The following is a 19,743-nucleotide window of genomic DNA, read 5'->3' as shown; positions in this document are numbered from 1 at the left end:
GCATACCACCTACATTATAAAAATAAACACAGCAGGACATATGACCGCGTGGCCTAATGGATAAGGCGTCTGACTTCGTATCAGAAGATTGAGGGTTCGAGTCCCTTCGTGGTCGGTTTTTGCCAATGGTCACACAACTCAGATTTCCATTCAGAATGGAAGCAGGCTCTTCCAATACTCTTATAGCCATCATGTTCTCATTCCTAATTATTCATGAAGTGGAGTACATACTGCACAGTCATTTAGATTGCATCTTCAGCCTAAAATCTTGTTCATGTTAGTGGCATTAAGAAGTGCTTCTAAGTACACGCACAGAATATGTAATAGGGTTGCAGAATTTTAACTTGACAGAATGGGTTTTTTGCTTAAGGGTGTGTAGATGAAATGCAAGGTGTGTAAGTATGTGTTCATGGAGTGCTTCAAGTGTAAAATCTGTATGATTTGTGCAGTTAAAGTGCTAATTTTGCCTACGAGAAAGAGAAGTACTACAGAAGAATTATAAAGGATTGGCACATTGGCTGCCTTTGCTGATGACACAGTTGGCTAATTTGTGAAGCATTGGTCTATTAAGTTACAGAGTGTGGTTGAACTTGGTTAGGAGACTTGGTGCCTGTTTCTGTGTCCTGCTGGAGACAAGGACGGCTTGATACCACTGTCAAAGCCCAGTTTATTGAGAAAAGCATCCAGGAAAGAAGAAGTGTTGAGTCGAAAGTGGTTCTCCTCCAATTTCTCTCCACTTGCGCGAAATGCAGAGCCTCCATTATAGCACAGAACAGAGTGTTAAAGTCGGGGATGGAAGAGGATGAAAATGGGAAGTTTACTTACGGAGAGAACTGAGAAATGTCCTGTGTGCAGACACCAGTGTTTGACGATTGAATACATTTAAATAATGCCTCTAGACTGCAAATGTTTATCTGTGCCTCAGTGGCCTAATGGATAAGACACTGGCCTCCTAAGCCAGGGATCGTGGGTTCGAGTCCCATCTGAGGTGAAAACCAATATCCACTCTTACTTTTCCAGAAAAATTGATATATTTATTACATGCTTCCGCTCAGAAGCTTATGTGGTATTAGGAACTTTGAAATGGTACCATTTTACTTCGGTACTCTTCAGAGTCATGTTGGTGTTCTGAAACTACAAAGTAGATTTTTAAACACCTATCTTTGTCAGATGAAACTTTGACCCGGCAGAAGATATTCCTTTGGAAAAAATGATTTGAATTGGATTGGTGTAACTGTTGTTTATAGAGGTGGTGACAGGCTTTCAGCTACTTGAATAGGGCAAGTCAGGATTCATGAAACGTATACAACCTTTGAGCGTGTGTAAATTGGCATATCCAGAAAGGAGCAGTTTTTACTACTGTCAAAACAGTTTCTCTCCACCTCTAGAAATATCCAGAGCTATGTAAAGCATACAACTGAGCTTTATTCTCATGAAGAAAGAGGTTTAAATGCAAAAAAGAAAACAAAACTTTATCGTACTGGAGACATTTTCATTATATAGATTCCAAAAGAGTGCTTTAATTGAAAGGAGCTGAAAACACACAATGGGATGTAAACCTAAATAACTATCAATATCATATTTCCCATCCTTGCATACCACCTACATTATAAAAATAAGCACAGCAGGACATATGACCGCGTGGCCTAATGGATAAGGCGTCTGACTTCGTATCAGAAGATTGAGGGTTCGAGTCCCTTCGTGGTCGGTTTTTGCCAATGGTCACACAACTCAGATTTCCATTCAGAATGGAAGCAGGCTCTTCCAATACTCTTATAGCCATCATGTTCTTATTCCTAATTATTCATGAAGTGGAGTACATACTGCACAGTCATTTAGATTGCATCTTCAGCCTAAAATCTTGTTCATGTTAGTGGCATTAAGAAGTGCTTCTATGTACACGCACGGAATATGTAATAGGGTTGCAGAATTTTGACTTGACATAATGGGTTTTTAGCTTAAGGGTGTGTAGATGAAATGCAAGGTGTGTAAGTATGTGTTCATGGAGTGCTTCAAGTGTAAAATCTGTATGATTTGTGCAGTTAAAGTGCTAATTTTGCCTACGAGAAAGAGAAGTACTACAGAAGAATTATAAAGGATTGGCACATTGGCTGCCTTTGCTGATGACACAGTTGGCTAATTTGTGAAGCATTGGTCTATTAAGTTGCAGAGTGTGGTTGAACTTGGTTAGGAGAATTGGTGCCTGTTTCTGTGTCCTGCTGAAGACAAGGACGGCTTGATACCACTGTCAAAGACCAGTTTATTGAGAAACGCATCCAGGAAAGAAGAAGTGTTGAATCGAGAGTGGTTCTCCTCCAATTTCTCTCCATTTGCTCGAAATGCAGAGAGTCCATTATAGCACAGAACAGAGTGTTAAAGTCGGGGATGGAAGAGGATGAAAATGGGAAGTTTACTTATGGAGAGAACTGAGAAATGTCCTGTGTGCAGACACCAGTGTTTGACGATTGAATGCATTTAAATAATGCCTCTAGACTGCAAGTGTTTATTTGTGCCTCAGTGGCCTAATGCATAAGGCACTGGCCTCCTAAGCCAGGGATTGTGGGTTCGAGTCCCATCTGAGGTGAAAACCAATATCCACTCTTACTTTTCCAGAAAAATTGATATATTTATTACATGCTTCCGCTCAGAAGCTTATGGGGTATTAGGAACTTTGAAATGGTACCATTTTACTTCTGTACTCTTCAGAGTCATGTTGGTGTTCTGAAACTACAAAGTAGATTTTTAAACACCTATCTTTGTCAGATGAAACTTTGACCCGGCAGAAGATATTCCTTTGGAAAAAATGATTTGAATTGGATTGCTGTAACTGTTGTTTCTAGAGGTGGTGACAGGCTTTCAGCTACTTGAATAGGGCAAGTCAGGATTCATGAAACGTATACAACCTTTGAGCGTGTGTAAATTGGCATATCCAGAAAGGAGCAGTTTTTACTACTGTCAAAACAGTTTCTCTCCACCTCTAGAAATATCCAGAGCTATGTAAAGCATACAACTGAGCTTTATTCTCATGAAGAAAGAGGTTTAAATGCAAAAAAGAAAACAAAAGCTTATCGTACTGGAGAAATTTTCATTATAAAGATTCCAAAAGAGTGCTTTAATTGAAAGGAGCTGAAAACACACAATGGGATGTAAACCTAAATAATTATCAATATCATATTTCCCATCCTTGCATACCACCTACATTATAAAAATAAGCACAGCAGGACATATGACCGCGTGGCCTAATGGATAAGGCGTCTGACTTCGTATCAGAAGATTGAGGGTTCGAGTCCCTTCGTGGTCGGTTTTTGCCAATGGTCACACAACTCAGATTTCCATTCAGAATGGAAGCAGGCTCTTCCAATACTCTTATAGCCATCATGTTCTCATTCCTAATTATTCATGAAGTGGAGTACATACTGCACAGTCATTTAGATTGCATCTTCAGCCTAAAATCTTGTTCATGTTAGTGGCATTAAGAAGTGCTTCTATGTACACGCACGGAATATGTAATAGGGTTGCAGAATTTTGACTTGACAGAATGGGTTTTTAGCTTAAGGGTGTGTAGATGAAATGCAAGGTGTGTAAGTATGTGTCCATGGAGTGCTTCAAGTATAAAATCTGTATGATTTGTGCAGTTAAAGTGCTAATTTTGCCTACGAGAAAGAAAAGTACTACAGAAGAATTATAAAGGATAGGCACATTGGCTGCCTTTGCTGATGACACAGTTGTCTAATTTGTGAAGCATTGGTCTATTAAGTTGCAGAGTGTGGTTGAACTTGGTTAGGAGACTTGGTGCCTGTTTCTGTGTCCTGCTGAAGACAAGGACGGCTTGATACCACTGTCAAAGCCCAGTTTATTGAGAAAAGCATCCAGGAAAGAAGAAGTGTTGAGTCAAAAGTGGTTCTCCTCCAATTTCTCTCCACTTGCTCGAAATGCAGAGCCTCCATTATAGCACAGAACAGAGTGTTAAAGTCGGGGATGGAAGAGGATGAAAATGGGAAGTTTACTTATGGAGAGAACTGAGAAATGTCCTGTGTGCAGACACCAGTATTTGACGATTGAATGCATTTAAATAATGCCTCTAGACTGCAAGTGTTTATCTGTGCCTCAGTGGCCTAATGGATAAGGCACTGGCCTCCTAAGCCAGGGATTGTGGGTTCGAGTCCCATCTGAGGTGAAAACCAATATCCACTCTTACTTTTCCAGAAAAATTGATATATTTATTACATGCTTCCGCTCAGAAGCTTATGTGGTATTAGGAACTTTGAAATGGTACCATTTTACTTCTGTACTCTTCAGAGTCATGTTGGTGTTCTGAAACTACAAAGTAGATTTTTAAACACCTATCTTTGTCAGATGCAACTTTGACCCGGCAGAAGATATTCCTTTGGAAAAAATTATTTGAATTGGATTGGTGTAACTGTTGTTTCTAGAGGTGGTGACAGGCTTTCAGCTACCTGAATAGGGCAATGTCAGGATTCATGAAACGTATACAACCTTTGAGCGTGTGTAAATTGGCATATCCAGAAAGGAGCAGTTTTTACTACTGTCAAAACAGTTTCTCTCCACCTCTAGAAATATCCAGAGCTATGTAAAGCATACAACTGAGCTTTATTCTCATGAAGAAAGAGGTTTAAATGCAAAAAAGAAAACAAAAGCTTATCGTACTGGTGACATTTTCATTATATAGATTCCAAAAGAGTGCTTTAATTGAAAGGAGCTGAAAACACACAATGGGATGTAAACCTAAATAACTATCAATATCATATTTCCCATACTTGCATACCACCTACATTATAAAAATAAGTACAGCAGGACATATGACCGCGTGGCCTAATGGATAAGGCGTCTGACTTCGGATCAGAAGATTGAGGGTTCGAGTCCCTTCGTGGTCGGTTTTTGCCAATGGTCACACAACTCAGATTTCCATTCAGGATGGAAGCAGGCTCTTCCAATACTCTTATAGCCATCATGTTCTCATTCCTAATTATTCATGAAGTGGAGTACATACTGCACAGTCATTTAGATTGCATCTTCAGCCTAAAATCTTGTTCATGTTAGTGGCATTAAGAAGTGCTTCTATGTACACGCACGGAATATGTAATAGGGTTGCAGAATTTTGACTTGACAGAATTGGTTTTTAGCTTAAGGGTGTGTAGATGGAATGCAAGGTGTGTAAGTATGTGTTCATGGAGTGCTTCAAGTGTAAAATCTGTATGATTTGTGCAGTTAAAGTTCTAATTTTGCCTACGAGAAAGAGAAGTACTACAGAAGAATTATAAAGGATTGGCACATTGGCTGCCTTTGCTGATGACACAGTTGGCTAATTTGTGAAGCATTGGTCTATTAAGTTGCAGAGTGTGGTTGAACTTGGTTAGGAGAATTGGTGCCTGTTTCTGTGTCCTGCTGAAGACAAGGACGGCTTGATACCACTGTCAAAGACCAGTTTATTGAGAAACGCATCCAGGAAAGAAGAAGTGTTGAGTCGAGAGTGGTTCTCCTCCAATTTCTCTCCACTTGCTCGAAATGCAGAGAGTCCATTATAGCACAGAACAGAGTGTTAAAGTCGGGGATGGAAGAGGATGAAAATGGGAAGTTTACTTATGGAGAGAACTGAGAAATGTCCTGTGTGCAGACACCAGTGTTTGACGATTGAATGCATTTAAATAATGCCTCTAGACTGCAAGTGTTTATTTGTGCCCCAGTGGCCTAATGGATAAGGCACTGGCCTCCTAAGCCAGGGATTGAGGGTTCGAGTCCCATCTGAGGTGAAAACCAATATCCACTCTTACTTTTCCAGAAAAATTGGTATATTTATTACATGCTTCCGCTCAGAAGCTTATGTGGTATTAGGAACTTTGAAATGGTACCATTTTACTTCTGTACTCTTCAGAGTCATGTTGGTGTTCTGAAACTACAAAGTAGATTTTTAAACACCTATCTTTGTCAGATGCAACTTTGACCCGGCAGAAGATATTCCTTTGGAAAAAATGATTTGAATTGGATTGGTGTAACTGTTGTTTCTAGAGGTGGTGACAGGCTTTCAGCTACTTGAATAGGGCAAGTCAGGATTCATGAAACGTATACAACCTTTGAGCGTGTGTAAATTGGCATATCCAGAAAGGAGCAGTTTTTACTACTGTCAAAACAGTTTCTCTCCACTTCTAGAAATATCCAGAGCTATGTAAAGCATACAACTGAGCTTTAATCTCATGAAGAAAGAGGTTTAAATGCAAAAAAGAAAACAAAAGCTTATCGTACTGGTGACATTCTCATTATATAGATTCCAAAAGAGTGCTTTAATTGAAAGGAGCTGAAAAAACACAATGGGATGTAAACCTAAATAACTATCAATATCATATTTCCCATCCTTGCATACCACCTACATTATAAAAATAAGCACAGCAAGACATATGACCGCGTGGCCTAATGGATAAGGCGTCTGACTTCGGATCAGAAGATTGAGGGTTGGAGTCCCTTTGTGGTCGGTTTTTGCCAATGGTCACACAACTCAGCTTTCCGTTCAGAATGGAAGCAGGCTCTTCCAATACTCTTATAGCCATCATGTTCTCATTCCTAATTATTCATGAAGTGGAGTACATACTGCACAGTCATTTAGATTGCATCTTCAGCCTAAAATCTTGTCCATGTTAGTGGCATTAAGAAGTGCTTCTATGTACATGCACTGAATATGTAATAGGGTTGCAGAATTTTGACTTGACAGAATGGGTTTTTAGCTTAAGGGTGTGTAGATGAAATGCAAGGTGTGTAAGTATGTGTTCATGGAGTGCTTCAAGTGTAAAATCTGTATGATTTGTGTAGTTAAAGTGCTAATTTTGCCTACGAGAAAGAAAAGTACTACAGAAGAATTATAAAGGATTGGCACATTGGCTGCCTTTGCTGATGACACAGTTGGCTAATTTGCAAAGCATTGGTATATTAAGTTGCAGAGTGTGGTTGAACTTGGTTAGGAGACTTGGTGCCTGTTTCTTTGTCCTGCTGAAGACAAGGACGGCTTGATACCACTGTCAAAGCCCAGGTTATTGAGAAAAGCATCCAGGAAAGAAGAAGTGTTGAGTCGAAAGTGGTTCTCCTCCAATTTCTCTCCACTTGCTCGAAATGCAGAGCCTCCATTATAGCACAGAACAGAGTGTTAAAGTTGGGCATGGAAGAGGATGAAAATGGGAAGTTTACTTATGGAGAGAACTGAGAAATGTCCTGTGTGCAGACACCAGTGTTTGACGATTGAATACATTTAGATAATGCCTCTAGACTGCAAGTGTTTATCTGTGCCTCAGTGGCCTAATGGATAAGGCACTGGCCTCCTAAGCCAGGGATTGTGGGTTCGAGTCCCATCTGAGGTGAAAACCAATATCCACTCTTACTTTTCCAGAAAAATTGATATATTTATTACATGCTTCCGCTCAGAAGCTTATGAGGTATTAGGAACTTTGAAATGGTACCATTTTACTTCTGTACTCTTCAGCGTCATGTTGGTGTTCTGAAACTACAAAGTAGATTTTTAAACACCTATCTTTGTCGGATACAACTTTGACCCGTCAGAAGATATTCCTTTGGAAAAAATGATTTGAATTGGATTGGTGTAACTGTTGTTTCTAGAGGTGGTGACAGGCTTTCAGCTACTTGAATAGGGCAAGTCAGGATTCATGAAACGTATACAACCTTTGAGCGTGTGTAAATTGGCATATCCAGAAAGGAGCAGTTTGTACTACTGTCAAAACAGTTTCTCTCCACTTCTGGAAATATCCAGAGCTATGTAAAGCATACAACTGAGCTTTAATCTCATGAAGAAAGAGGTTAAAATGCAAAAAAGAAAACAAAAGCTTATCGTACTGGTGACATTCTCATTATATAGATTCCAAAAGAGTGCTTTAATTGAAAGGAGCTGAAAAAACACAATGGGATGTAAACCTAAATAACTATCAATATCATATTTCCCATCCTTGCATACCACCTACATTATAAAAATAAGCACAGCAGGACATATGACCGTGTGGCCTAATGGATAAGGTGTCTGACTTCGGATCAGAAGATTGAGGGTTCGAGTCCCTTCGTGGTCAGTTTTTGCCAATGGTCACACAACTCATCTTTCCATTCAGAATGGAAGCAGGCTCTTCCAATACTCTTATAGCCATCATGTTCTCATTCCAAATTATTCATGAAGTGGAGTACATACTGCACAGTCATTTAGATTGCATCTTCAGCCTAAAATCTTGTCCATGTTAGTGGCATTAAGAAGTGCTTCTATGTACACGCACTGAATATGTAATAGGGTTGCAGAATTTTGACTTGACAGAATGGGTTTTTAGCTTAAGGGTGTGTAGATGAAATGCAAGGTGTGTAAGTATGTGTTCATGGAGTGCTTCAAGTGTAAAAATCTGTATGATTTGTGCAGTTAAAGTGCTAATTTTGCCTACGAGAAAGAAAAGTACTACAGAAGAATTATAAAGGTTTTGCACATTGGCTGCCTTTGCTGATGACACAGTTGGCTAATTTGTAAAGCATTGGTCTATTAAGTTGCAGAGTGTGGTTGAACTTGGTTAGCAGACTTGGTGCCTGTTTCTATGTCCTGCTGAAGACAAGGACGGCTTGATACCACTGTCAAAGCCCAGTTTATTGAGAAAAGCATCCAGGAAAGAAGAAGTGTTGAGTCGAAAGTGGTTCTCCTCCAATTTCTCTCCACTTGCGCGAAATGCAGAGCCTCCATTATAGCACAGAACAGAGTGTTAAAGTCGGGGATGGAAGAGGATGAAAATGGGAAGTTTACTTATGGAGAGAACTGAGAAATGTCCTGTGTGCAGACACCAGTGTTTGACGATTGAATACATTTAAATAATGCCTCTAGACTGCAAGTGTTCATCTGTGCCTCAGTGGCCTAATGGATAAGGCACTGGCCTCCTAAGCCAGGGATTGTGGGTTCGAGTCCCATCTGAGGTAAAAACCAATATCCAGTATTACCTTTCTTGAAAAATTTATATATTTATTACATGCTTCCGCTCAGAAGCTTATGAGGTATTAGGAACTTTGAAATGGTACCATTTTACTTCTGTACTCTCCGGACTCATGTTGGTGTTCTGAAACTACAAAGTAGATTTTTGAACACCTATCTTTGTCAGATGCAACTTTGACCCGGCAGAAGATATTCCTTTGGAAAAAATGATTTGAATTGGATTGGTGTAACTGTTGTTTCTAGAGGTGGTGACAGGCTTTCAGCTACTTGAATAGGGCAAGGCAGGATTCATGAAACGTATACAACCTTTGAGCGTGTGTAAATTGGCATATCCAGAAAGGAGCAGTTTGTACTACTGTCAAAACAGTTTCTCTCCACCTCTAGAAATATCCAGAGCTATGTAAAGCATACAACTGAGCTTTAATCTCATGAAGAAAGAGGTTTAAATGCAAAAAAGAAAACAAAAGCTTATCGTACTGGTGACATTCTCATTATATAGATTCCAAAAGAGTGCTTTAATTGAAAGGAGCTGAAAAAACACAATGGGATGTAAACCTAAATAACTATCAATATCATATTTCCCATCCTTGCATACCACCTACATTATAAAAATAAGCACAGCAGGACATATGACCGCGTGGCCTAATGGATAAGGTGTCTGACTTCGGATCAGAAGATTGAGGGTTCGAGTCCCTTCGTGGTCCGTTTTTGCCAATGGACACACAACTCAGCTTTCCGTTCAGAATGGAAGCAGGCTCTTCCAATACTCTTATAGCCATCATGTTCTCATTCCTAATTATTCATGAAGTGGAGTACATACTGCACAGTCATTTAGATTGCATCTTCAGCCTAAAATCTTGTCCATGTTAGTGGCATTAAGAAGTGCTTCTATGTACACGCACTGAATATGTAATAGGGTTGCAGAATTTTGACTTGACAGAATGGGTTTTTAGCTTAAGGGTGTGTAGATGAAATGCAAGGTGTGTAAGTATGTGTTCATGGAGTGCTTCAAGTGTAAAAATCTGTATGATTTGTGCAGTTAAAGTGCTAATTTTGCCTACGAGAAAGAAAAGTACTACAGAAGAATTATAAAGGATTGGCACATTGGCTGCCTTTGCTGATGACACAGTTGGCTAATTTGTAAAGCATTGGTCTATTAAGTTGCAGAGTGTGGTTGAACTTGGTTAGGAGACTTGGTGCCTGTTTCGGTGTCCTGCTGAAGACAAGGACGGCTTGATACCACTGTCAAAGCCCATTTTATTGAGATAAGCATCCAGGAAAGAAGAAGTGTTGAGTCGAAAGTGGTTCTCCTCCAATTTCTCTCCACTTGCTCGAAATGCAGAGCCTCCATTATAGCACAGACCAGTGTGTTAAAGTAGGGAATGGAAGAGGATGAAAATGGGAAGTTTACTTATGGAGAGAACTGAGAAATGTCCTGTGTTTGCAGACACCAGTGTTTGACAATTGAATACATTTAAATAATGCCTCTAGACTGAAAGTGTTCATCTGTGCCTCAGTGGCCTAATGGATAAGGCACTGGCCTCCTAAGCCAGGGATTGTGGGTTCGAGTCCCATCTGAGGTGAAAACGAATATCCAGTATTACTTTTCTTGAAAAATTTATATATTTATTACATGCTTCCGCTCAGAAGCTTATGTGGTATTAGGAACTTTGAAATGGTACCATTTTACTTCTGTACTCTTCAGAGTCATGTTGGTGTTCTGAAACTACAAAGTAGATTTTTAAACACCTATCTTTGTCAGATGCAACTTTGACCCGGCAGAAGATATTCCTTTGGAAAAAATGATTTGAATTGGATTGGTGTAACTGTTGTTTCTAGAGGTGGTGACAGGCTTTCAGCTACTTGAATAGGGCAAGTCAGGATTCATGAAACGTATACAACCTTTGAGCGTGTGTAAATTGGCATATCCAGAAAGGAGCAGTTTTTACTACTGTCAAAACAGTTTCTCTCCACCTCTAGAAATATCCAGAGCTATGTAAAGCGTACAACTGAGCTTTATTCTCATGAAGAAAGAGGTTTAAATGCAAAAAAGAAAACAAAATCTTATCGTACTGGTGACATTTTCATTATATAGAATCCAAAAGAGTGCTTTAATTGAAAGGAGCTGAAAACACACAATAGGATGTAAACCTAAATAACTATCAATATCATATTTCCCATCCTTGCATACCACCTACATTATAAAAATAAGTACAGCAGAACATATGACCGCGTGGCCTAATGGATAAGGCGTCTGACTTCGGATCAGAAGATTGAAGGTTCAAGTCCCTTCGTGGTAGGTTTTTGCCAATGGTCACACAACTCAGATTTCCATTCAGAATGGAAGCAGGCTCTTCCAATACTCTTATAGCCTTCATGTTCTTATTCCTAATTATTCATGAAGTGGAGTACATACTGCACAGTCATTTAGATTGCATCTTCAGCCTAAAATCTTGTTCATGTTAGTGGCATTAAGAAGTGCTTCTATGTACACGCACGGAATATGTAATAGGGTTGCAGAATTTTGACTTGACAGAATGGGTTTTTAGCTTAAGGGTGTGTAGATGAAATGCAAGGTGTGTAAGTATGTGTCCATGGAGTGCTTCAAGTATAAAATCTGTATGATTTGTGCAGTTAAAGTGCTAATTTTGCCTACGAGAAAGAAAAGTACTACAGAAGAATTATAAAGGATTGGCACATTGGCTGCCTTTGCTGATGACACAGTTGGCTAATTTGTAAAGCATTGGTCTATTAAGTTGCAGAGTGTGGTTGAACTTGGTTAGGAGACTTGGTGCCTGTTTCTTTGTCCTGTTGAAGACAAGGACGGCTTGATACCACTGTCAAAGCCTAGGTTATTGAGAAAAGCATCCAGGAAAGAAGAAGTGTTGAGTCGAAAGTGGTTCTCCTCCAATTTCTCTCCACTTGCTCGAAATGCAGAGCCTCCATTATAGCACAGAACAGAGTGTTAAAGATGGGCATGGAAGAGGATGAAAATGGGAAGTTTACTTATGGAGAGAACTGAGAAATGTCCTGTGTGCAGACACCAGTGTTTGACGATTGAATACATTTAGATAATGCCTCTAGACTGCAAGTGTTTATCTGTGCCTCAGTGGCCTAATGGATAAGGCACTGGCCTCCTAAGCCAGGGATTGTGGGTTCGAGTCCCATCTGAGGTGAAAACCAATATCCACTCTTACTTTTCCAGAAAAATTGATATATTTATTACATGCTTCCGCTCAGAAGCTTATGAGGTATTAGGAACTTTGAAATGGTACCATTTTACTTCTCTACTCTTCAGCGTCATGTTGGTGTTCTGAAACTACAAAGTAGATTTTTAAACACCTATCTTTGTCGGATACAACTTTGACCCGTCAGAAGATATTCCTTTGGAAAAAATGATTTGAATTGGATTGGTGTAACTGTTGTTTCTAGAGGTGGTGACAGGCTTTCAGCTACTTGAATAGGGCAAGTCAGGATTCATGAAACGTATACAACCTTTGAGCGTGTGTAAATTGGCATATCCAGAAAGGAGCAGTTTGTACTACTGTCAAAACAGTTTCTCTCCACTTCTGGAAATATCCAGAGCTATGTAAAGCATACAACTGAGCTTTAATCTCATGAAGAAAGAGGTTAAAATGCAAAAAAGAAAACAAAAGCTTATCGTACTGGTGACATTCTCATTATATAGATTCCAAAAGAGTGCTTTAATTGAAAGGAGCTGAAAAAACACAATGGGATGTAAACCTAAATAACTATCAATATCATATTTCCCATCTTTGCATAACACCTACATTATAAAAATAAGCACAGCAGGACATATGACCGTGTGGCCTAATGGATAAGGTGTCTGACTTCGGATCAGAAGATTGAGGGTTCGAGTCCCTTCGTGGTCGGTTTTTGCCAATGGTCACACAACTCATCTTTCCATTCAGAATGGAAGCAGGCTCTTCCAATACTCTTATAGCCATCATGTTCTCATTCCAAATTATTCATGAAGTGGAGTACATACTGCACAGTCATTTAGATTGCATCTTCAGCCTAAAATCTTGTTCATGTTAGTGGCATTAAGAAGTGCTTCTATGTACACGCACTGAATATGTAATAGGGTTGCAGAATTTTGACTTGACAGAATGGGTTTTTAGCTTAAGGGTGTGTAGATGAAATGCAAGGTGTGTAAGCATGTGTTCATGGAGTGCTTCAAGTGTAAAATCTGTATGATTTGTGCAGTTAAAGTGCTAATTTTGCCTACGAGAAAGAGAAGTACTACAGAAGAATTATAAAGGATTGGCACATTGGCTGCCTTTGCTGATGACACAGTTGGCTAATTTGTAAAGCATTGGTCTATTAAGTTGCAGAGTGTGGTTGAACTTGGTTAGGAGACTTGGTGCCTGTTTCTGTGTCCTGCTGAAGACAAGGACGGCTTGATACCACTGTCAAAGCCTAGTTTATTGAGAAAAGCATCCAGGAAAGAAGAAGTGTTGAGTCGAAAGTGGTTCTCCTCCAATTTCTCTCCACTTGCTCGAAATGCAGAGCCTCCATTATAGCACAGAACAGAGTGTTAAAGTTGGGCATGGAAGAGGATGAAAATGGGAAGTTTACTTATGGAGAGAACTGAGAAATGTCCTGTGTGCAGACACCAGTGTTTGACGATTGAATACATTTAGATAATGCCTCTAGACTGCAAGTGTTTATCTGTGCCTCAGTGGCCTAATGGATAAGGCACTGGCCTCCTAAGCCAGGGATTGTGGGTTCGAGTCCCATCTGAGGTGAAAACCAATATCCACTCTTACTTTTCCAGAAAAATTGATATATTTATTACATGCTTCCGCTCAGAAGCTTATGAGGTATTAGGAACTTTGAAATGGTACCATTTTACTTCTGTACTCTTCAGCGTCATGTTGGTGTTCTGAAACTACAAAGTAGATTTTTAAACACCTATCTTTGTCGGATACAACTTTGACCCGTCAGAAGATATTCCTTTGGAAAAAATGATTTGAATTGGATTGGTGTAACTGTTGTTTCTAGAGGTGGTGACAGGCTTTCAGCTACTTGAATAGGGCAAGTCAGGATTCATGAAACGTATACAACCTTTGAGCGTGTGTAAATTGGCATATCCAGAAAGGAGCAGTTTGTACTACTGTCAAAACAGTTTCTCTCCACTTCTGGAAATATCCAGAGCTATGTAAAGCATACAACTGAGCTTTAATCTCATGAAGAAAGAGGTTAAAATGCAAAAAAGAAAACAAAAGCTTATCGTACTGGTGACATTCTCATTATATAGATTCCAAAAGAGTGCTTTAATTGAAAGGAGCTGAAAAAACACAATGGGATGTAAACCTAAATAACTATCAATATCATATTTCCCATCTTTGCATACCACCTACATTATAAAAATAAGCACAGCAGGACATATGCCCGTGTGGCCTAATGGATAAGGTGTCTGACTTCGGATCAGAAGATTGAGGGTTCGAGTCCCTTCGTGGTCGGTTTTTGCCAATGGTCACACAACTCATCTTTCCATTCAGAATGGAAGCAGGCTCTTCCAATACTCTTATAGCCATCATGTTCTCATTCCAAATTATTCATGAAGTGGAGTACATACTGCACAGTCATTTAGATTGCATCTTCAGCCTAAAATCTTGTTCATGTTAGTGGCATTAAGAAGTGCTTCTATGTACACGCACTGAATATGTAATAGGGTTGCAGAATTTTGACTTGACAGAATGGGTTTTTAGCTTAAGGGTGTGTAGATGAAATGCAAGGTGTGTAAGCATGTGTTCATGGAGTGCTTCAAGTGTAAAATCTGTATGATTTGTGCAGTTAAAGTGCTAATTTTGCCTACGAGAAAGAGAAGTACTACAGAAGAATTATAAAGGATTGGCACATTGGCTGCCTTTGCTGATGACACAGTTGGCTAATTTGTAAAGCATTGGTCTATTAAGTTGCAGAGTGTGGTTGAACTTGGTTAGGAGACTTGGTGCCTGTTTCTGTGTCCTGCTGAAGACAAGGACGGCTTGATACCACTGTCAAAGCCTAGTTTATTGAGAAAAGCATCCAGGAAAGAAGAAGTGTTGAGTCGAAAGTGGTTCTCCTCCAATTTCTCTCCACTTGCTCGAAATGCAGAGCCTCCATTATAGCACAGAACAGAGTGTTAAAGTCGGGGATGGAAGAGGATGAAAATGGGAAGTTTACTAATGGAGAGAACTGAGAAATGTCCTGTGTGCAGACACCAGTGGTTGACGATTGAATACATTTAAATAATGCCTCTAGACTGCAAGTGTTTATCTGTGCCTCAGTGGCCTAATGGATAAGGCACTGGCCTCCTAAGCCAGGGATTGTGGGTTCGAGTCCCATCTGAGGTGAAAACCAATATCCACTATTACTTTTCTAGAAAAATGTATATATTTATTACATGCTTCCGCTCAGAAGCTTATGAGGTATTAGGAACTTTGAAATGGTACCATTTTACTTCTGTACTCTTCAGAGTCATGTTGGTGTTCTGAAACTACAAAGTAGATTTTTAAACACCTATCTTTGTCAGATGCAACTTTGACCCGGCAGAAGATATTCCTTTGGAAAAAATGATTTGAATTGGATTGGTGTAACTGTTGTTTCTAGAGGTGGTGACAGGCTTTCAGCTACTTGAATAGGGCAAGTCAGGATTCATGAAACGTATACAACCTTTGAGCGTGTGTAAATTGGCATATCCAGAAAGGAGCAGTTTTTACTACTGTCAAAACAGTTTCTCTCCACTTATAGAAATATCCAGAGCTATGTAAAGCATACAACTGAGCTTTATTCTCATGAAGAAAGAGGTTTAAATGCAAAAAAGAAAACAAAAGCTTATCGTACTGGTGACATTCTCATTATATAGATTCCAAAAGAGTGCTTTAATTGAAAGGAGCTGAAAAAACACAATGGGATGTAAACCTAAATAACTATCAATATCATATTTCCCATCCTTGCATACCACCTACATTATAAAAATAAGCACAGCAAGACATATGACCGCGTGGCCTAATGGATAAGGCGTCTGACTTCGGATCAGAAGATTGAGGGTTGGAGTCCCTTTGTGGTCGGTTTTTGCCAATGGTCACACAACTTAGCTTTCCGTTCAGAATGGAAGCAGGCTCTTCCAATACTCTTATAGCCATCATGTTCTCATTCCTAATTATTCATGAAGTGGAGTACATACTGCACAGTCATTTAGATTGCATCTTCAGCCTAAAATCTTGTCCATGTTAGTGGCATTAAGAAGTGCTTCTATGTACATGCACTGAATATGTAATAGGGTTGCAGAATTTTGACTTGACAGAATGGGTTTTTAGCTTAAGGGTGTGTAGATGAAATGCAAGGTGTGTAAGTATGTGTCCATGGAGTGCTTCAAGTGTAAAATCTGTATGATTTGTGCAGTTAAAGTGCTAATTTTGCCTACGAGAAAGAGAAGTACTACAGAAGAATTATAAAGGATTGGCACATTGGCTGCCTTTGCTGATGACACAGTTGGCTAATTTGTGAAGCATTGGTCTATTAAGTTGCAGAGTGTGGTTGAACTTGGTTAGGAGACTTGGTGCCTGTTTCTGTGTCCCGCTAAAGACAAGGACAGCTTGATACCACTGTCAAAGCCCAGTTTATTGAGAAAAGCATCCAGGAAAGAAGAAGTGTTGAGTCGAAAGTGGTTCTCCTCCAATTTCTCTCCACTTGCGCGAAATGCAGAGCCTCCATTATAGCACAGAACAGAGTGTTAAAGTCGGGGATGGAAGAGGATGAAAATGGGAAGTTTACTTATGGAGAGAACTGAGAAATGTCCTGTGTGCAGACACCAGTGTTTGACGATTGAATACATTAAAATAATGCCTGTAGACTGCAAATGTTTATCTGTGCCTCAGTGGCCTAATGGATAAGACACTGGCCTCCTAAGCCAGGGATTGTGGGTTCGAGTCCCATCTGAGGTGAAAACCAATATCCACTCTTACTTTTCCAGAAAAATTGATATATTTATTACATGCTTCCGCTCAGAAGCTTATGTGGTATTAGGAACTTTGAAATGGTACCATTTTACTTCGGTACTCTTCAGAGTCATGTTGGTGTTCTGAAACTACAAAGTAGATTTTTAAACACCTATCTTTGTAAGATGCAACTTTAACCCGGCAGAAGATATACCTTTTTCGAAAAAATGATTTGAATTGGATTGGTGTAACTGTTGTTTCTAGAGGTGGTGACAGGCTTTCAGCTACTTGAATAGGGCAAGTCAGGATTCATGAAACGTATACAACCTTTGAGCGTGTGTAAATTGGCATATCCAGAAAGGAGCAGTTTGTACTACTGTCAAAACAGTTTCTCTCCACTTCTGGAAATATCCAGAGCTATGTAAAGCATACAACTGAGCTTTAATCTCATGAAGAAAGAGGTTTAAATGCAAAAAAGAAAACAAAAGCTTATCAAACTGGTGACATTCTCATTATATAGATTCCAAAAGAGTGCTTTAATTGAAAGGAGCTGAGAACACACAATGGGATGTAAACCTAAAATAACTATCAATATCATATTTCCCATCCTTGCATACCACCTACATTATAAAAATAAGCACAGCAGGACATATGACCGCTTGGCCTAATGTATAAGGCGTCTGACTTCGTATCAGAAGATTGAGGGCTCGAGTCCCTTCAGAGGTCGGTTTTTGCCAATGGTCACACAACTCAGATTTCCATTCAGAATGGAAGCAGGCTCTTCCAATACTCTTATAGCCATCATGTTCTCATTCCTAATTATTCATGAAGTGGAGTACATACTGCACAGTCATTTAGATTGCATCTTCAGCCTAAAATCTTGTTCATGTTAGTGGCATCAAGAAGTGCTTCTATGTACACGCACTGAATATGTAATAGGGTTGCAGAATTTTGACTTGACAGAATGGGTTTTTAGCTTAAGGGTGTGTAGATGAAATGCAAGGTGTGTAAGCATGTGTTCATGGAGTGCTTCAAGTGTAAAATCTGTATGATTTGTGCAGTTAAAGTGCTAATTTTGCCTACGAGAAAGAGAAGTACTACAGAAGAATTATAAAGGATTGGCACATTGGCTGCCTTTGCTGATGACACAGTTGGCTAATTTGTAAAGCATTGGTCTATTAAGTTGCAGAGTGTGGTTGAACTTGGTTAGGAGACTTGGTGCCTGTTTCGGTGTCCTGCTGAAGACAAGGACGGCTTGATACCACTGTCAAAGCCCATTTTATTGAGATAAGCATCCAGGAAAGAAGAAGTGTTGAGTCGAAAGTGGTTCTCCTCCAATTTCTCTCCACTTGCTCGAAATGCAGAGCCTCCATTATAGCACAGACCAGTGTGTTAAAGTAGGGGATGGAAGAGGATGAAAATGGGAAGTTTACTTATGGAGAGAACTGAGAAATGTCCTGTGTTTGCAGACACCAGTGTTTGACAATTGAATACATTTAAATAATGCCTCTAGACTGAAAGTGTTCATCTGTGCCTCAGTGGCCTAATGGATAAGGCACTGGCCTCCTAAGCCAGGGATTGTGGGTTCGAGTCCCATCTGAGGTGAAAACGAATATCCAGTATTACTTTTCTTGAAAAATTTATATATTTATTACATGCTTCCGCTCAGAAGTTTATGAGGTATTAGGAACTTTGAAATGGTACCATTTTACTTCTGTACTCTCCGGACTCATGTTGGTGTTCTGAAACTACAAAGTAGATTTTTAAACACCTATCTTTGTCAGATGCAACTTTGACCCGGCAGAAGATATTCCTTTGGAAAAAATGATTTGAATTGGATTGGTGTAACTGTTGTTTCTAGAGGTGGTGACAGGCTTTCAGCTACTTGAATAGGGCAAGGCAGGATTCATGAAACGTATACAACCTTTGAGCGTGTGTAAATTGGCATATCCAGAAAGGAGCAGTTTGTACTACTGTCAAAACAGTTTCTCTCCACTTCTGGAAATATCCAGAGCTATGTAAAGCATACAACTGAGCTTTAATCTCATGAAGAAAGAGGTTTAAATGCAAAAAAGAAAACAAAAGCTTATCGTACTGGTGACATTCTCATTATATAGATTCCAAAAGAGTGCTTTAATTGAAAGGAGCTGAAAAAACACAATGGGATGTAAACCTAAATAACTATCAATATCATATTTCCCATCCTTGCATACCACCTACATTATAAAAATAAGCACAGCAGGACATATGACCGCGCGGCCTAATGGATAAGGTGTCTGACTTCGGATCAGAAGGTTGAGGGTTCGAGTCCCTTCGTGGTCGGTTTTTGCCAATGGACACACAAATCAGCTTTCCGTTCAGAATGGAAGCAGGCTCTTCCAATACTCGTATAGCCATCATGTTCTCATTCCTAATTATTCCTGAAGTGGAGTACATACTGCACAGTCATTTAGATTGCATCTTCAGCCTAAAATCTTGTCCATGTTAGTGGCATTAAGAAGTGCTTCTATGTACACGCACTGAATATGTAATAGGGTTGCAGAATTTTGACTTGACGAATGGGTTTTTAGCTTAAGGGTGTGTAGATGAAATGCAAGGTGTGTCAGTATGTGTTCATGGAGTGCTTCAAGTGTAAAAATCTGTATGGTTTGTGCAGTTAAAGTGCTAAGTTTGCCTACGAGAAAGAAAAGTACTACAGAAGAATTATAAAGGATTGGCACATTGGCTGCCTTTGCTGATGACACAGTTGGCTAATTTGTAAAGCATTGGTCTATTAAGTTGCAGAGTGTGGTTGAACTTGGTTAGGAGACTTGGTGCCTGTTT

At 39.5% G+C, this 19,743-nt stretch overlaps 20 non-coding genes across 20 annotated transcripts; all 20 read left to right on the top strand.

Annotated features, from left to right (window-relative positions):
- Positions 1-42: 42 nt before the first annotated feature.
- Positions 43-115, top strand: TRNAR-UCG (transfer RNA arginine (anticodon UCG)). Its single transcript has one exon. It is a non-coding gene; the product is annotated as a tRNA-Arg (tRNA).
- Positions 116-918: 803 nt separating this feature from the next.
- TRNAR-CCU (transfer RNA arginine (anticodon CCU)) lies at positions 919-991 on the top strand. The gene has a single exon. It is a non-coding gene; the product is annotated as a tRNA-Arg (tRNA).
- A 644-nt stretch (positions 992-1,635) lies between these two features.
- Positions 1,636-1,708, top strand: TRNAR-UCG (transfer RNA arginine (anticodon UCG)). Its single transcript has one exon. It is a non-coding gene; the product is annotated as a tRNA-Arg (tRNA).
- Positions 1,709-2,511: 803 nt separating this feature from the next.
- Positions 2,512-2,584, top strand: TRNAR-CCU (transfer RNA arginine (anticodon CCU)). The gene has a single exon. It is a non-coding gene; the product is annotated as a tRNA-Arg (tRNA).
- Positions 2,585-3,228: 644 nt separating this feature from the next.
- Positions 3,229-3,301, top strand: TRNAR-UCG (transfer RNA arginine (anticodon UCG)). Its single transcript has one exon. It is a non-coding gene; the product is annotated as a tRNA-Arg (tRNA).
- Positions 3,302-4,104: 803 nt separating this feature from the next.
- TRNAR-CCU (transfer RNA arginine (anticodon CCU)) lies at positions 4,105-4,177 on the top strand. Its single transcript has one exon. It is a non-coding gene; the product is annotated as a tRNA-Arg (tRNA).
- Positions 4,178-4,822: 645 nt separating this feature from the next.
- Positions 4,823-4,895, top strand: TRNAR-UCG (transfer RNA arginine (anticodon UCG)). Its single transcript has one exon. It is a non-coding gene; the product is annotated as a tRNA-Arg (tRNA).
- A 2,396-nt stretch (positions 4,896-7,291) lies between these two features.
- TRNAR-CCU (transfer RNA arginine (anticodon CCU)) lies at positions 7,292-7,364 on the top strand. The gene has a single exon. It is a non-coding gene; the product is annotated as a tRNA-Arg (tRNA).
- Positions 7,365-8,008: 644 nt separating this feature from the next.
- On the top strand, positions 8,009-8,081 carry TRNAR-UCG (transfer RNA arginine (anticodon UCG)). Its single transcript has one exon. It is a non-coding gene; the product is annotated as a tRNA-Arg (tRNA).
- Positions 8,082-8,885: 804 nt separating this feature from the next.
- TRNAR-CCU (transfer RNA arginine (anticodon CCU)) lies at positions 8,886-8,958 on the top strand. Its single transcript has one exon. It is a non-coding gene; the product is annotated as a tRNA-Arg (tRNA).
- A 644-nt stretch (positions 8,959-9,602) lies between these two features.
- TRNAR-UCG (transfer RNA arginine (anticodon UCG)) lies at positions 9,603-9,675 on the top strand. The gene has a single exon. It is a non-coding gene; the product is annotated as a tRNA-Arg (tRNA).
- Positions 9,676-10,481: 806 nt separating this feature from the next.
- TRNAR-CCU (transfer RNA arginine (anticodon CCU)) lies at positions 10,482-10,554 on the top strand. The gene has a single exon. It is a non-coding gene; the product is annotated as a tRNA-Arg (tRNA).
- A 1,520-nt stretch (positions 10,555-12,074) lies between these two features.
- On the top strand, positions 12,075-12,147 carry TRNAR-CCU (transfer RNA arginine (anticodon CCU)). Its single transcript has one exon. It is a non-coding gene; the product is annotated as a tRNA-Arg (tRNA).
- Positions 12,148-12,791: 644 nt separating this feature from the next.
- TRNAR-UCG (transfer RNA arginine (anticodon UCG)) lies at positions 12,792-12,864 on the top strand. The gene has a single exon. It is a non-coding gene; the product is annotated as a tRNA-Arg (tRNA).
- An 803-nt stretch (positions 12,865-13,667) lies between these two features.
- TRNAR-CCU (transfer RNA arginine (anticodon CCU)) lies at positions 13,668-13,740 on the top strand. Its single transcript has one exon. It is a non-coding gene; the product is annotated as a tRNA-Arg (tRNA).
- Positions 13,741-14,384: 644 nt separating this feature from the next.
- TRNAR-UCG (transfer RNA arginine (anticodon UCG)) lies at positions 14,385-14,457 on the top strand. The gene has a single exon. It is a non-coding gene; the product is annotated as a tRNA-Arg (tRNA).
- Positions 14,458-15,260: 803 nt separating this feature from the next.
- On the top strand, positions 15,261-15,333 carry TRNAR-CCU (transfer RNA arginine (anticodon CCU)). Its single transcript has one exon. It is a non-coding gene; the product is annotated as a tRNA-Arg (tRNA).
- A 1,520-nt stretch (positions 15,334-16,853) lies between these two features.
- TRNAR-CCU (transfer RNA arginine (anticodon CCU)) lies at positions 16,854-16,926 on the top strand. The gene has a single exon. It is a non-coding gene; the product is annotated as a tRNA-Arg (tRNA).
- Positions 16,927-18,452: 1,526 nt separating this feature from the next.
- TRNAR-CCU (transfer RNA arginine (anticodon CCU)) lies at positions 18,453-18,525 on the top strand. The gene has a single exon. It is a non-coding gene; the product is annotated as a tRNA-Arg (tRNA).
- Positions 18,526-19,169: 644 nt separating this feature from the next.
- On the top strand, positions 19,170-19,242 carry TRNAR-UCG (transfer RNA arginine (anticodon UCG)). The gene has a single exon. It is a non-coding gene; the product is annotated as a tRNA-Arg (tRNA).
- Positions 19,243-19,743: the final 501 nt, after the last annotated feature.

The sequence above is a fragment of the Lissotriton vulgaris genome, chromosome 5 (assembly GCF_964263255.1).
Source record: "Lissotriton vulgaris chromosome 5, aLisVul1.2, whole genome shotgun sequence".
Classification (NCBI taxonomy): domain Eukaryota; kingdom Metazoa; phylum Chordata; class Amphibia; order Caudata; family Salamandridae; genus Lissotriton; species Lissotriton vulgaris.
The sequence above is the reverse complement of the archived record's forward strand: the minus strand, read 5'-3'. Positions and strand labels throughout refer to the sequence as shown.